This window comes from Lutra lutra, chromosome 3 (assembly GCF_902655055.1).
Source record: "Lutra lutra chromosome 3, mLutLut1.2, whole genome shotgun sequence".
In the NCBI taxonomy this organism is placed as follows: domain Eukaryota; kingdom Metazoa; phylum Chordata; class Mammalia; order Carnivora; family Mustelidae; genus Lutra; species Lutra lutra.
Window position 1 is genome coordinate 140194967 of NC_062280.1, and position 13834 is coordinate 140208800.

The 13834-nt window shown below is 41.2% G+C and overlaps 1 long non-coding RNA gene across 3 annotated transcripts in view; it reads left to right on the forward strand.

Moving 5' to 3' along the window:
- Positions 1-13834, forward strand: part of LOC125096404 (uncharacterized) — a 29089-nt gene that overhangs the window by 14375 nt on the left and 880 nt on the right. For 2 of the 3 annotated variants that reach the window (XR_007126173.1, XR_007126171.1), the window contains one exon: positions 4564-4828. This is a non-coding gene — a long non-coding RNA (uncharacterized LOC125096404). Of the gene's footprint in view, positions 1-4563; positions 4829-13834 lie in introns of those variants that run through there. The other variant, XR_007126172.1, reaches the window with a different exon arrangement.

Here is a 13834-nt window from a genome sequence, read left to right on the forward strand (position 1 = left end):
TGGGTTTTGTTTTTTTATCCATTCTGATATCCTGTGTCTTTTGATTAGGGCATTTAGCCCATTAACATTCAGGGTAAGTATCGAGAGATATGAATTTAGTGCCATTGTATTGCCTGTAAGGTGACTGTTATTGTATATTGTTTCTGTTCCTTTCTGGTCTACTACTTTTAGGGTCTCTCTTTGCTTAGAGGACCCCTTTCAGTATTTCCTGTAGAGCTGGTTTGGTGTTTGCAAATTCTTCCAGTTTTTGTTTGTCCTGGAAGCTTTTAATCTCTCCTTCTATTTTCAATGATAGCCTAGCTGGATATAGTATTCTTGGCTGCATGTTTTTCTCATTTGGTGCTCTGAATATATCATGCCAGCTCTTTCTGGCCTGCCAGGTCTCTGTGGATAAGTCTGCTGCCAATCTAATATTTTTACCATTGTATGTTACAGACTTCTTTTCCCGGGCTGCTTTCAGGATTTTCTCTTTGTCACTAAGACTTGTAAATTTGACTATTAGGTGACGGGGTATGGACCTATTCTTATTGATTTTGAGGGGGGTTCTCTGATCCTCCTGGATTTTGATGCTTGTTCCCTTTGCCATATTGGGGAAATTCTCTCCAATAATTCTCTCCAATATACCTTCTGCTCCCCTCTCTCTTTCTTCTTCTTCTGGAATCCCAATTATTCTAATGTTGTTTTGTCTTATGGTGTCACGTATCTCTCAACTTCTCCCCTCGTGGTCCAGTAGCTGTTTGTCCCTCTTTTGCTCAGCTTCTTTGTTCTCTGTCTTTTGGTCTTCTATATTGCTAATTCTTTCTTCTGCCTCATTTTCCTAGCAGTGAGAGCCTCCATTTTTTTATTGCACCTCATTAATAGCTTTTTTTATTTCAACTTGGTTAGATTTTAGTTCTTTTATTTCTCCAGAAAGAGCTTTTATACTCCCGAGAGGGTTTCTCTAATAACTTCCATGCCTTTTTCGAGCCCGGCTAGAACCTTGAGAATCGTCATTCTGAACTCTAGATCTGACATATTACCAATGTCTGTATTGATTAGGTCCCTAGCCTTTGGTACTGCCTCTTGTTCTTTTTTTTGTGGTGAATTTTTCCGCCTTTTCATTTTGTCCAGATAAGAGTATATGAAGGAGCAAGTAAAATACTAAAAGGGTGGCAACAACCCCAGGAAAATATGCTTTAGCCAAATCAGAAGAGATCCGAAATCGTGAAGGGGGAGAAAGGGGATAAAAAGAGGTTCAGAAAAAAAAAAAAAGAGAGAAAGAAAAGAAACAATTAAAAAGAGAAAACCAATAAAGAAAAAATACAAAAAAGGAAAATATATATATATATATTAGATAAACTAGTTAAAAAACGTTAAAAAAGAAAAGGGTAAAAGTTAAATAAATTTAGCAGTAGAGAAAAAAATTGAAAAAGAAAAAAAAATTAAATTAACTGCAAGGCTAAAAAATCATGGGGAGGAAGCCATGAGTTCCATGCTTTGCTTTCTCCTCCTCTGGAATTCCGCTGCTCTCCTTGGTATTGAGACTGCACTCCTTGGTAGGTGAACTTGGTCCTGGCTGGGTTTCTTGTTGATCTTCTGGGGGAGGGGCCTGTTGTAGTGATTCTCAAGTGTCTTTGCCCCCGGCGGAGTTGCACCGCCCTTACCAGGGGCCGGGCTGAGTAATCCGCTCGGGTTTGCTTTCAGGAGCTTTTGTTCCCTGAGCGCTTTCCGTAGAGTTCCGGAGGGCGGGAATGAAGATGGCGGCCTCCCAGTCTCCAGCCCGGAGGAGCCGAGAGCCCGGGGCCCCACTCCTCAGTGCGCCCTCAGAGAATAGCGCCCAATTACTCCCATCACCCTGGCCTCCGGCCACACTCCGAGCTGACCGAGGCTGCGACTGGTTCAAGGTAACCCCGAGCTTAGAGCTTACTCCTCGGCTCTGTCTCTGTAGCCGGCTTCCCCGTTCTAATACCTGTAAGCTCTGCGACACTCAGACACCCCCGATCCTTCTGTGACCCTGCGGGACCTGAGGCCACGCTGACCCTGCGTGGGCTTCACCCCAGTTAAGCCTCTGGAGCGATGTCCCTCAGCAGAACAGACTTTTAAAAGTCCTGATTTTGTGCTCCGTTGCTCCGCCGCTTGCCGGGAGCCAGCCCCTCCCCCCGCGGTCTATCTTCCCGTCGCTTTGGATTCACTTCTCCGCCAGTCCTACCTTTCAGAAAGTGGTTGATTTTCTGTTTCTAGAATTGCTGTTCTTCTTCTCTTCGATCTCCCGTTGGATTTGTAGGTGTTTGCAATCTTTAGATAAGCTATCTAGCTGATCTCCCGCTACCTGAAGTAGTCTCAGCCTGCTACTTCTCCGCCATCTTGACTCCTCCTTATTTTTGTAAATTTTATGAAAACACATGACCATGTGAATACGTTGCAAGAGTCTTTGCCAGGATTTAGAAGGGCCTATGCAAATGAGGGGCCCAGAGACTTTAAAACCAATTACTCGATGAATTAAATAACTGAGTGAATGAACCTGAACTTAATAAGTTGAAAAGGTGAAGGAGCATCCTAGGTATTAGAATTTTCTAGTTGATGGACTTGTAAAGATCTGACCACGCCAGCATGATAATCCAGTCTCTGGACCTTAGTTCAATTCCCACTCCATAGAATCATGCTTCAGCTGTTAATGATGTCCAGAAAGTGTCAAAACCAACAAGTGTAGTTCTAATAAGCTCTGTTTCTTCCAACTGAAGTTTTAAAAAAATCTCTATTGTATATAAGCTCTTCACTCTGTAAATTCTTAATTTAAGTTTGTCAAATAAACACACCATGAACCTTTGAGTCATCTTGTCAAAAATATTGAACATGAATCTGATCAATCTTCTAGGCCTAACTACCAATTTGCCAGAAATTTTGAAAATAGAGGAGTATATCCACCAACACCACAGGGATACATCTGCAAAGTCCAGCGTATGGGAAATGCTACAGGACATATAACCCAACATCAACATATAGATTGCAAAGAAGAAAAAAGAGACAGCTAAAAAAGAAAATATAATTTAAAGATATATTTAAAAGACTTACAATTAACTGTGACATGTGGACTTTATTTGAATCCTTATTTTTTTAAAGTCATAAAAAAACATTTTGACATGGAAAAGATAATTAGAATTTGAACACTTATGTAGAGAAAAAAATGATAGGAAGAACATTAAACTGTCAATAGGTGGATAATAGTACATATAATGACCACCATCTTTGAAAATTGTTTTCTTTTTTTTTTTTTTAAGATTTTATCTATTTATTTGTCAGAGAGAGAGAGGGAGAGAGAGCGAGCACAGGCAGACAGAATGGCAGGCAGAGGCAGAGGGAGAAGCAGGCTCCCTGATGAGCAAGGAGCCCGATGCGGGACTCGATCCCAGGACGCCGGGATCATGACCTGAGCCAAAGGCAGCCGCCCAACCAACTGAGCCACCCAGGCGTCCCGAAAATTCATTGTTTTCTAATTATTAAATAATAAAAGGTAAAAGTATCATCTGCTTCCCTCACTTTTCTCTTCAGAGGTTAATAATTTAGTGGATATCCTTTCTGTGTATTCAAATATGTGTAATTATATAGTCATTAAAAATATATGTGTTGTATATTTGTGTATATGCACACACAACATATATATTTTTAACAATTAAGTAATATATATTTATTTTCAATAGGATTAAAGAAATATGTAAATAAACATTGAACTCCATTAGTGATGTGCATGCTGACATGTTTAGGAGTAAAGTGTACTGATATCTGTAAACTTATCTTGAAATGCATCAAAATAGTAAGTTGGATCAGTGGATGTTTTATTAGTCTGCTAGGGCTACCATGACAAAATGCCACAGACTGGGAGACTTAAACAACAGAAATTGATTTCTCAGTTATAAAGGCTGGACGTTCAAAGTCAAGGTGCTGACAAGGTAGGTTTCATTCATTCTGAGGACTCTTCTCTGGGCTTGTAGGCAGCTGTGACCACATCATGTGCTCAACAGGACCTCTTGTGGAGAGACAAGGGGCAAGCTCTCTGGCATCTCTCCTCATCAGGACACTAATCCTATCAGATTAGGGCCCCACCCTAAAGACCTCAGTTAACCCTAATTACTTCCTTAGAGGCCCCATCTCCAAATGCAGCCACACTGGGAATTAGGGCGTCAATATATGAATCTTGGGGGAGACACAAATATTCCATTTGTAACAGATTGATGAAGGAAAGGACAGATATGGGTAAAGCAGATAGCAGTAAAATGTGGGTTGTAGAATCTAGAAGGTAGGTATATGAGCATTCACTGTATAATTATTTCAATTTTTCTATGTGTTTGAGGATTTTCATAGTAAAATGTTGGGTCAAAAGAAAGGCAGAGTCAAGTGTGGGGTGGTTGAGCAACTTGCCCGAGGTCACACAACCAAGAATTGTCATGGCCAGCCTTTGAACTCTGATCTTTCTAATTGTCGAGCTTGGTTCCTTAATCAGTATGTACACACCCTCCCTGGCAACTGACCCATTCACATTCATTTCCCTTTTTACTCACACAAAGCTGGTATACTTTCATTTTACAGATGCGCGAAGCTTCGAGAGCTCCAGGACTTGCCTGGTACATTTGTCTGGGAGGTAGAAGCACTGGAGTTGGCCCCACTGCTGGCTCAACTTCGCAGGTAGAGGGTGGGAAAAGAGCATGTGCTGTAACATCTGATGGACTTCTGTTCAAAAACTGACCCCAGATAAACTGGTTTTATGAAGAGTAACAGTCTGGAAGGGTAAAATGGATAGAGAGGGGGCACCACCCCCAGTTCCTGACCCTGAGGTATTTTGGTGTGAGAGGGAATTCAGCCTCCACCCAAAAGAGTTTTAGGATCCTCTGAAGTTGGCAGGTCCCATTGAAAAGAAAGGGACTGTTTGGAGAAAACTTGTTTTTTTTTTTTTTATCTGTAAAATGGAAGGTGATAATGCCTAACTCAGAGGGGCTATATAAGAATTAAATGAGAAAAAAATTAAAAGAGCATGTGCAATCCCTGACATATAGTAACAATGCATTTTATTTATTAATTTTCCAGCTTTATTGAGGTATAATTGACATATGATAAATTACACATATTTAAAGCATACAATTTCATGTTTTGACATGGGCATACACCCATGAAACCATCACCACCCTCAATTTAACGAATATAGCCACCACCCTGAAAAGTTTCCTCCTGCCCCTTGGTAATCCCTTTCTTCATCTCTTTCTGTCCCACTTTCTTCATCTACAGACAGCTAATGATCTGTGTCACTACAAATTAGTTTCAATCTTCTAGAATCTTATATAAATCAAATTATACTATATGTATTCATTTGGGGGGGCGGATGAGATTTGACTTCTTCCAATCAACGTAATTATTTTAAGATCGTCCATGTCATGGTGTGTATCAACAGTTCATTCCTTTTTACTGCTGAATAGTATTATCTGGAATGGGTGTATTACAATTTCTTCATCTGTTCACCTGCTGATGGATATTTGAGTTGTTTCTAGTTTAGGGCTATTATAAATAAAGCTGCTGTAAACATCAGTGTACAAGTCATTGTGTGGACATACGCTTTCATTTCTCAGGGTAAATACTTATGAGTGGAACGGTTGGATCATATGATTGGTGTACCCTTATTTTTACCTAACAGCCAGACTGTTTTCCAACATTCAGCCATGTACCATTCCTGCCAGCCACTTATGGGAGTTCCAGTCCCTCCACATTGCTACCAAAATTTGTCAGGGTCAGCCTTTTTAATTTTAGCGGTTCTGATCGGTGTGTGGTGACATCTCATTGTGGTTTTAGTTTACATTTCCCTGATGACTAATGATGTTGAGGTCGTTTCACATACTTGTTTGCAGTTTCTATACCTTTTTTGGTGGAGTATTATTCAAACTTTTTACCCACTGTTTTAATTGAGTTGTGTTCTTATTATTGTGTTTTGAGTGTTCTTTGTATATTCTAGATGCAGGTCCTTCATCAAATAAATGCTTGGTAGAGCACTTTTTAATGTTAAAGAAAAGTCTTAAGAGCCATGATAAAAATTGTGACTTTATTATCTTGGTAATTGAGAAAATTAATACAAAGTCCTCAGTGATTGGATAATCTTTCTAAATTAATCCCTACTGGGAACACCTGCGTAGCTCAGTCAGTTAAGCGTCTGCTTTTGGCTCAGGTCATGATCTCAGGGTCCTGGGATTGAGTCCTGCATCAGGCTCCCTGCTCAGCAAGGAGTCTGCTTCTCCCTCTCCTTCTGTCTGCTGCTCCCCCTGCTTGTGTGCTCGTTCTCTTTCTCTCCCTGTCAAATAAATAAAATAATTTAAAAGATAAGTTAATTAACCACTATTGCATTGATCATAGCAGCACGTGCCTCCTCAGGAGGTAATCTAACAGTGGTTAAGACAAGAGTTTATCAGAAAGAAAAACTTTTATAAGCTATTAACACTATGTGACTGGCAGTTGCTCTAACCCAAAGCATTTGCGTTCCCTGGGGAGAAATCGCCAGGACAGACCACATCAGGTTTGGGTGCCACCCTCACCGCAAGAGAATCCTCAGGTCGAATCCTGCCTCCATGCTATTTTCCAGTCACTGGCAGCAGGGCAGACCTCCCGGTCATCCCCACCAGCCCCGTCTTTGTGTTGTCATGTGTGTCCCCCCATTGGACACAAGCATCACGTCTCCCTACACCCTGCTGTATTCTCAGGAACTCTTCTCTATGATCCTACACTCTCCCACCCCCACCACATCTTCTCTGACTTTCACCAAAACCCAACTATTCCTGAGGACCCTGTGGTACCCAGGCAGTATCCTCTTGGCTTGTAGTACAGCTTCCCATCCCTCCTCCCACCTCCAGAACACTAGTTCCTCTGAAGATCAGGTCATTTATCTCTGACTTCCTTCTTGAAGCTGTTAATTACCTCGTGGCTATACCTCTTTATGCAGGAGAGATGTGAACATTTAGCTTCCTGCCTTCCTTTCTTCCCTAGCTCATGTCATTCTCACCATTCTCTGTGACCTCAGCGTTGATGAGTTGGAACCTCCTAACGCCATGTAGTTGAATCATTCAACACTCTGACCTCTTGGGCTTTAAACCAATGTTTCCAATGACCTCTTCCTCCATTCCTCAGCGACTCTCTCACACAGTCACATCTCAGGACCACCAGGAATGATCCCCCCACTAAAATCTTTCTTTAAGCATTCTTCCCTCTAAGTACCACACCTTTCCTTCCAGGTCACTTGTTCAAGTGCATCCAGTACCGTATTTCTTCACACTTAGCAAAATCTCTAATGCCCAGCACCCCTGGTGGATGCTCATTAGCTTCCTCATGACTCCATTCTCCTTGTCCAGCCTAGATCCCGTGGCCCACCATAGCTGCTTCCTTATCAACCCACTTCATCCCTCAGCCTGTCTCTCTTCTTCCATGGCAGATCCTCAACCCTGGAGTAGCTCTTTCATGCCTGAATCTAAGAAGCTGAATGTCACTGGAGAAAAATCACACGTGGACTTCCCTGGTTTCACTCTTTTAAAAAAATTGTCTTAACTGAAGTAAAACATGCTTGTAGAAAAGTGTAGAAAAACGAACAACTTGGGGATGGAGAGTGACTGCTTAATGGGTGTAGGGTGTTCTTTGGGGGTGATGAAAACATCTTGGAACTAGATAGAAGTGTTGGTTGCAAAACTATGAATATACTAAAATGACACTAAATTGTTCACTTTAAAGTAGCTAATGGTCAATTTTATGTTATGTGAATTTTACCTCAACTTTTAAAAGAAAGGGAACTCAATTAATTATCATAAAGTGAATACACACATGTTATCACCACACAGGGCAGAAAATAGAAAATGACCAGCAACTCCAAAAGCCCCCTTGATGCCCTCTACCAACTACTAACCCTCTATCCTGCCCAAGGGCAACCACTATTTGTGTCTGGCTTCTTTTGTCCCAATTTATGTTTGTGAGATTTATCCATGTTATGCATATAACTATAATTCATTCATTTTCACTGTTGTATATACTCCTTTTTTTTTTTTTTTACTATCTCACAATTTACTTAATCATTCTATTGATGGACATTTGGGTTGTTTCTAGTTAGAGCTACTGCAGTAATGCTGCTCTGACATTCTTGTGCATGACTTTTTTGTGTGTACATGCAATCCTTTGGTCAGTTTTACCCCTAGGAATAGAATCACTGAATCACAGGGCGTGTATTTCAATCAGAAGAAAAACTCCAGCATCCCTTGTCCTTTAAAATACTCCCATTCCAACGTAAACACACACACACACACAATTATTTACATTCATCTCTGATGAATGTGAATTTCGCAGTAAAACCTCTCCAAAAAGCTGTCTACACATGCTGCCTCTATTCTTTATCTCCCATTCACTATTTTTGATACCCACTATTTCTTGTTTAATTTCTGCCTGCTTGTCTTTCATAATTTCTCAGTTTTGGGGTTTCTTGGAATATATAGGACAATGTACTGAAGTCAATTTCAAGAGAAATCTGAAATCAGTGGAGTGTCATTTAAGTCTTTTCCAAATTAGTCCCCACAGAAGCAAAAGGCACACTTGAATTCTATTTGTATAAGTATTTGTAAAATAAAAAAGGCAACATCTTAGAAAACATCATGTACAAAATTATAAGTTCCTACCACTATACACATCAAAAAGCAGCTTAAATATTACAGGCAATCCTAAGTATACTAGCTATAGTATACTTATATATAGTATATTATATATAATATACTATATATATACTATATACTATATATATACTAATATATACTAATATATATATACTAATATATACTAATATATATACTATTATATATATAATAGTATGTATATATACTATTGCATAGTGTAGAACATGTAGAAAGCTTGGTATATATATATATACATATATATGTATATATATATATATACTAGCTATATACAGGTTAACCAAGCTTTCTACATGTTCTACACTATGCAATAAAACATAGACCAATCAGCAAAATTTCCAAAACATACCTTAAAGTTTATGTCACAGCATCAAGTCATATAAACTAATGCTGAGGTAGAATACCCCCAGGGAAAATTAAAACTAATTCAGTGCCAAAGGCCTTCTGGCCAAGTCACAGAAACTCAAAAGATCACTTCAAGTCTCGGGTCATTTAGGCCAAATAACATCTCACAGGATCTACCAAGTAGATAACAGCAAAACAAAGTAGGAAAATAACCAATCTACATAGGTCATTGTCTTAAATAAAAATCACAGGGAAATGAAAATGGAATCTGTTGCTACCTGTGTTTGTTATGCAATATCATTTAAGTGGGTACAGAGGAGTTTCTCATGAATTCTCATATCAGTTCCAAATATGTACACATTTTTGTATATAAAAAGATAATATTTTTAAAAAGTCTTATTAGTCCGTTGTAATCACCATTTAACATCTTGGTTATTAGTAGCAATGTATTTTCTTCTTTAACACAGGGACAGGACACATGAGAAAAGAGCAGTATTAGTGACAATGAAGCAAGAGGAAGTTGTATCCAGTCCAGTTCTAATGTGGCAAGAATATCTTATACGTGCCTTATGTAGGTAACCTGATGGATACCCGAGAGCCCTTCGCAAGTATCAGCAGTCTGTTGGCAGTCCGAACCTGAGGGTTGGACGCATCCGAACCTGAAGGTGTTTTCCTGCCAATTAGCAAATGCAGTAAGGTCCCATAAGAAAAACTAAAGATTAATTGATTGAATGATTTTTTTGTATTTCATTTATTTGACAGAGAGAGACACAATAGGAGAGGGAACACAGCAGGGGAAGTGGGAGAGGGAGAAGCAGGCTTCCTGCTGAGCAGGGAGCCCCATGTGGGGCTCGATCCCAGGATCCTGGGATCATGACCTGAGCCGAAGGCAGACGCCTAAAGACTGAGCCACCCAGGCATCCCAAAACTAAAGATATAATAAATAGTTTCTCACCATTCATTTTTTTATAGCTACGATGCCTTAATTTTTCTCTTTGAGCATCTTAAACAAACATTTAAAAATCTTTGTCATGGGGTGCCTGGGTGGCTCAGTGGGTTAAGCATTCAACTCTTGATTTTTTTTTTTTTTTATTTGACAGAGAGAGATCACAAGTAGGCAGAGAGGCAGGCAGAGAGAGAGAGGAAGGGAAGCAGGCTCCCTGCTGAGCAGAGAGCCCGATGCGGGACTCGATCCCAGGACCCCGAGATCATGACCTGAGCCGAAGGCAGCGGCTTAACCCACTGAGCCACCCAGGAGCCCCTCAACTCTTGATTTTTACTCAGGTCATGATCTTAAGGTTTTGAGAATGAGCCCCGCATTGGGCTTGAGATTTCCACTCTCCCTCTCCTTCTGCCCCTCAACCCACTTACTCTCTAAATAAATAAGTAAACAAACAACCAATAAATAAAATCTTAAAAAAAAAATCTTTGTCACGCTATCCCTTCCTAGAGGTGATGCACTGTAATGTACTCTGTCCCACTACCCCTGACTCTAGGTAATGCTCTGACTAAGGAAGAGAACACCGGGCAGGAGCCTGGGGTAGGGGGAAGCCTCTCAGTTCTGGAGGCTGAAAGTCCAAGATCAAGGTGTCAGCAGGGTCATTCTCTTCCCAAAGGCTCTAAAGGAAGAATCCCTCCTTGCCTCTTCTAACTTCTGGTGGTTTCTGACAATCCTTGGTGTTCTTTGGCTTATGTAGCTAGGGTGCTGTGCCAGCCAGATTTCCTGGCTAGGGGTTGTTTGGGTGCCAGAGCACGTCGTGTGGAGGAAGGTGTCATGTCTCTCAATTGCCTTAATCTGCTTTCCGGAGTGCTAAGGCCTGGCTATTCCCAGGGAGGTGCCATGGTGGCATCATTCTGTTGGGAAGCTGCCCATAGGGATGTGCCATATGCCACTGGCCACCCCTGCGTGCTCAGACCAGCCTGACCAGCCACCCTCACTGCAGGAGCCTAGTTTTATGTAAGCATGTTAGAATCAGTAATCAAAACCCTCCCTCCTCCAGTGTTTCTACAGTACCTTTTTTTTTTAAAGATTTTATTTATTTATTTGACAGACAGAGATCACAAGAGCAGCAGGCAGAGAGAGAGAGAGGAGGAAGCAGGCTCCCTACTGAGCAGAGAGCCCGATGTGGGGCTCAATCCCAGGATCCTGGGATCATGACCTGAGCCGAAGGCAGAGGCTTTAACCCACTGAGCCACCCAGGCGCCCCTCTGCAGTACCCTTTACTAACAACACTAAGCATCATCTCAGCAGGCAAAGGAGAAATATTTATAGGGTCCATCTCCATTATCACAGAGCAGGCAATGAAGGATGGATGTTGGAGCCGAGAGGCAATCAGTTGATAATTGACACAACTTGTACCTTTGGCTTTGGCTACACAGTTTCCATATACATCTTTCTACAAACATTGCAAGTTATATAAAATAGCAAAGCAACTTTATGGGGGTTTTTTAGGTTTTATTTTTTAAATATTTATTTATTTATTTATCAAAGATTTTATTTATTTATTTATTTGTCAGAGAGAGAGAGAGTGAGAGCAAGTGCATAAGCGGGCAGAGAGGAGAGAGAAGCAGGCTCCCTGCCAAGCGAAGAGCCCAATGCGGGACTCTATCCCAGGACCCCGGGAATCATGACCTGAGCGGAAGGCAGCAGCTTAACCAACTGAGCCACCCAGGTGTCCCTATTTATTTATTTTAAAGAGAGAGGAGGGACAGGGGAGAGGGAGAATCTCAAACAGTTTCCTGCTAAGCACAGAGCCTGATGCAGGGCTCAATCCCAGGACCCTGAAATCATGACCTGATCGGAAACCAAGAGTCGGACACTTAACTGGCTGAGTCATCCAGGTGCCTTAAAATTTTTTTTAAGTAAACTTTACTACATTGAATGTGGGGCTCAGACCCACAACCCCAAGATCGAGAGTCACATGCTCTACCAACAGAGACAGCCAGACACCCTGCAACTTTATATTTCTAACTAATAAGATAGAGGTATCCTTCCAAGTGAAGAAGTTCTCACATTTTCCTCAAAACGAAGAGAGGCAAGGTCCAAACAGTCACTGTATCCAACAATGGTTATGTTAACTAATCCCCAAGTTTTGTCACAATTCAATTTGCTATTCTCTTATCCTAAAGACTAAGCTATAAAGCTAACCTCCAACAACTTATATTTAAAAATAAAAATGAGAAGGAAAAGGTGAAGAAAATGGTTGATATATGCAAATAAAAACCTACATATACCAAGCAAAGAGAAAATATGCAAAGTAATATACTCCCCATTTCTTTATTTGACCATGAGGCTATAGTTGATATCTATGGCTTCTTTCTTTTATTACTCATCCTGTATCTCTCCCACCTTAAGTCAGAACTTCAGTTGGTGGGGATTCTTCATCTGGTGGATTAACACAAACCTTCAGTCCCAGAAGGACTGAGTAGCCAGTTATCTTGCATTTGTTGTTTGTTTGTTTCTATGGTTTCCATTAACCCTTAACGTTGGGCATGGAAATACTAAAGACACCCCAGAAAATCCCCTGAGTTCCAGACAAAGTTCTCCTCAACCCTAAGGTGTAGCAGCAATTTAGCTTCCCCTTGGCAGTTAAGATCAGTTGTTGCAGCCATCAGACTTTTTTTCTGTCTGTTGGCTCAGTAGTGTAAACAGCCCAGAAAGGCCAGATGGAAGTCTCACTTTCCAATTTAATAGAACCGTTGTTGTTTTCCCTGGTGGAAAGATTTCCTCTTTGGGGACGAAGATCTCCAAACCAGCAGAACTCAAGGATGAGAAGCAAACACGAACTGGAAGTGAGTTATTAGGTAAAATACTAGGAAGAGACACTCCCATTTCCACCTCTGGATTCCGGTTATGTAGGAGCCAACCTGCCTCTTCTGTAATCAAGGAGCTTTGGGTCTGTAAACTGACTTAGTCTAGAAACCAGTATAAGGCCATGACTGCCCACAGTGGTGGCTCAAGGCAGGTGTTTGGCTACCAGACTTCGAGTGTTTTCCTCTTATATAGATCAAGCAGCTCTAGTAGATGGCTCATCTATTTTCACTCTGGGAGCATGAGAAATTAACCACCATCAAAGATCAGGTGAAGGCTTTTAATGACCCTCCACAGTAGATGTACCCCCTCTACCTCCAGTGATTAAATGTGGCCACTCTCCCCTCCACTGTAAGGTCCCATGATCACCACTGGGCTTGGGGAGGCTGTGTCAGTGGCCATATCTTCCACCTGGCCTGTCAAGCAGAGCAGCCACAGGACTGTCCTTTGAGAGAGTTTGCAAGGGCTCCACTCTTAATGCATTTCTCCGTTGCTTTAGAGAGAGAGAGGTGTTCTGTCGTGCTGTTCTTGCTGTGCAGCGTCGTTGGGTGGCAGGACTGAATAATAACATGATGAGAACAGTAAAGAAATGTTTTATTCCATCTTCTGGCCTCTGTTCACAACTGACTAATTTTTTTCCTAATACTGTGGACTGTCTGGATATTTTCTGGCACAACGGGAAGGTACGGAAAGGTATTAGAGTACTACATGAGTCAAAGCCTCATGATGGCAGAAACCAGAGAAGTCTCTGGGTTCTTCAGCTGCTTTCATTTGTGAATCTCTTCTTTATAGGATTTTGCTATTTTTATGACAAATGTCCCATCCTTAGTCTTGGGCTTCTCCATTCAACTTCCGGGGTGGGAGGGCGTGGGGAGCTGATTTTTCCTTCCTATTTTATCAGTATTCTTGGGGCCAATACCAATGAAAGCCAAATTCAGTAACAAGGCATACTTTTAATAGGCCAGTTAGCAAGTATTTCAGAGTAAAGAATTTTCACATCAAC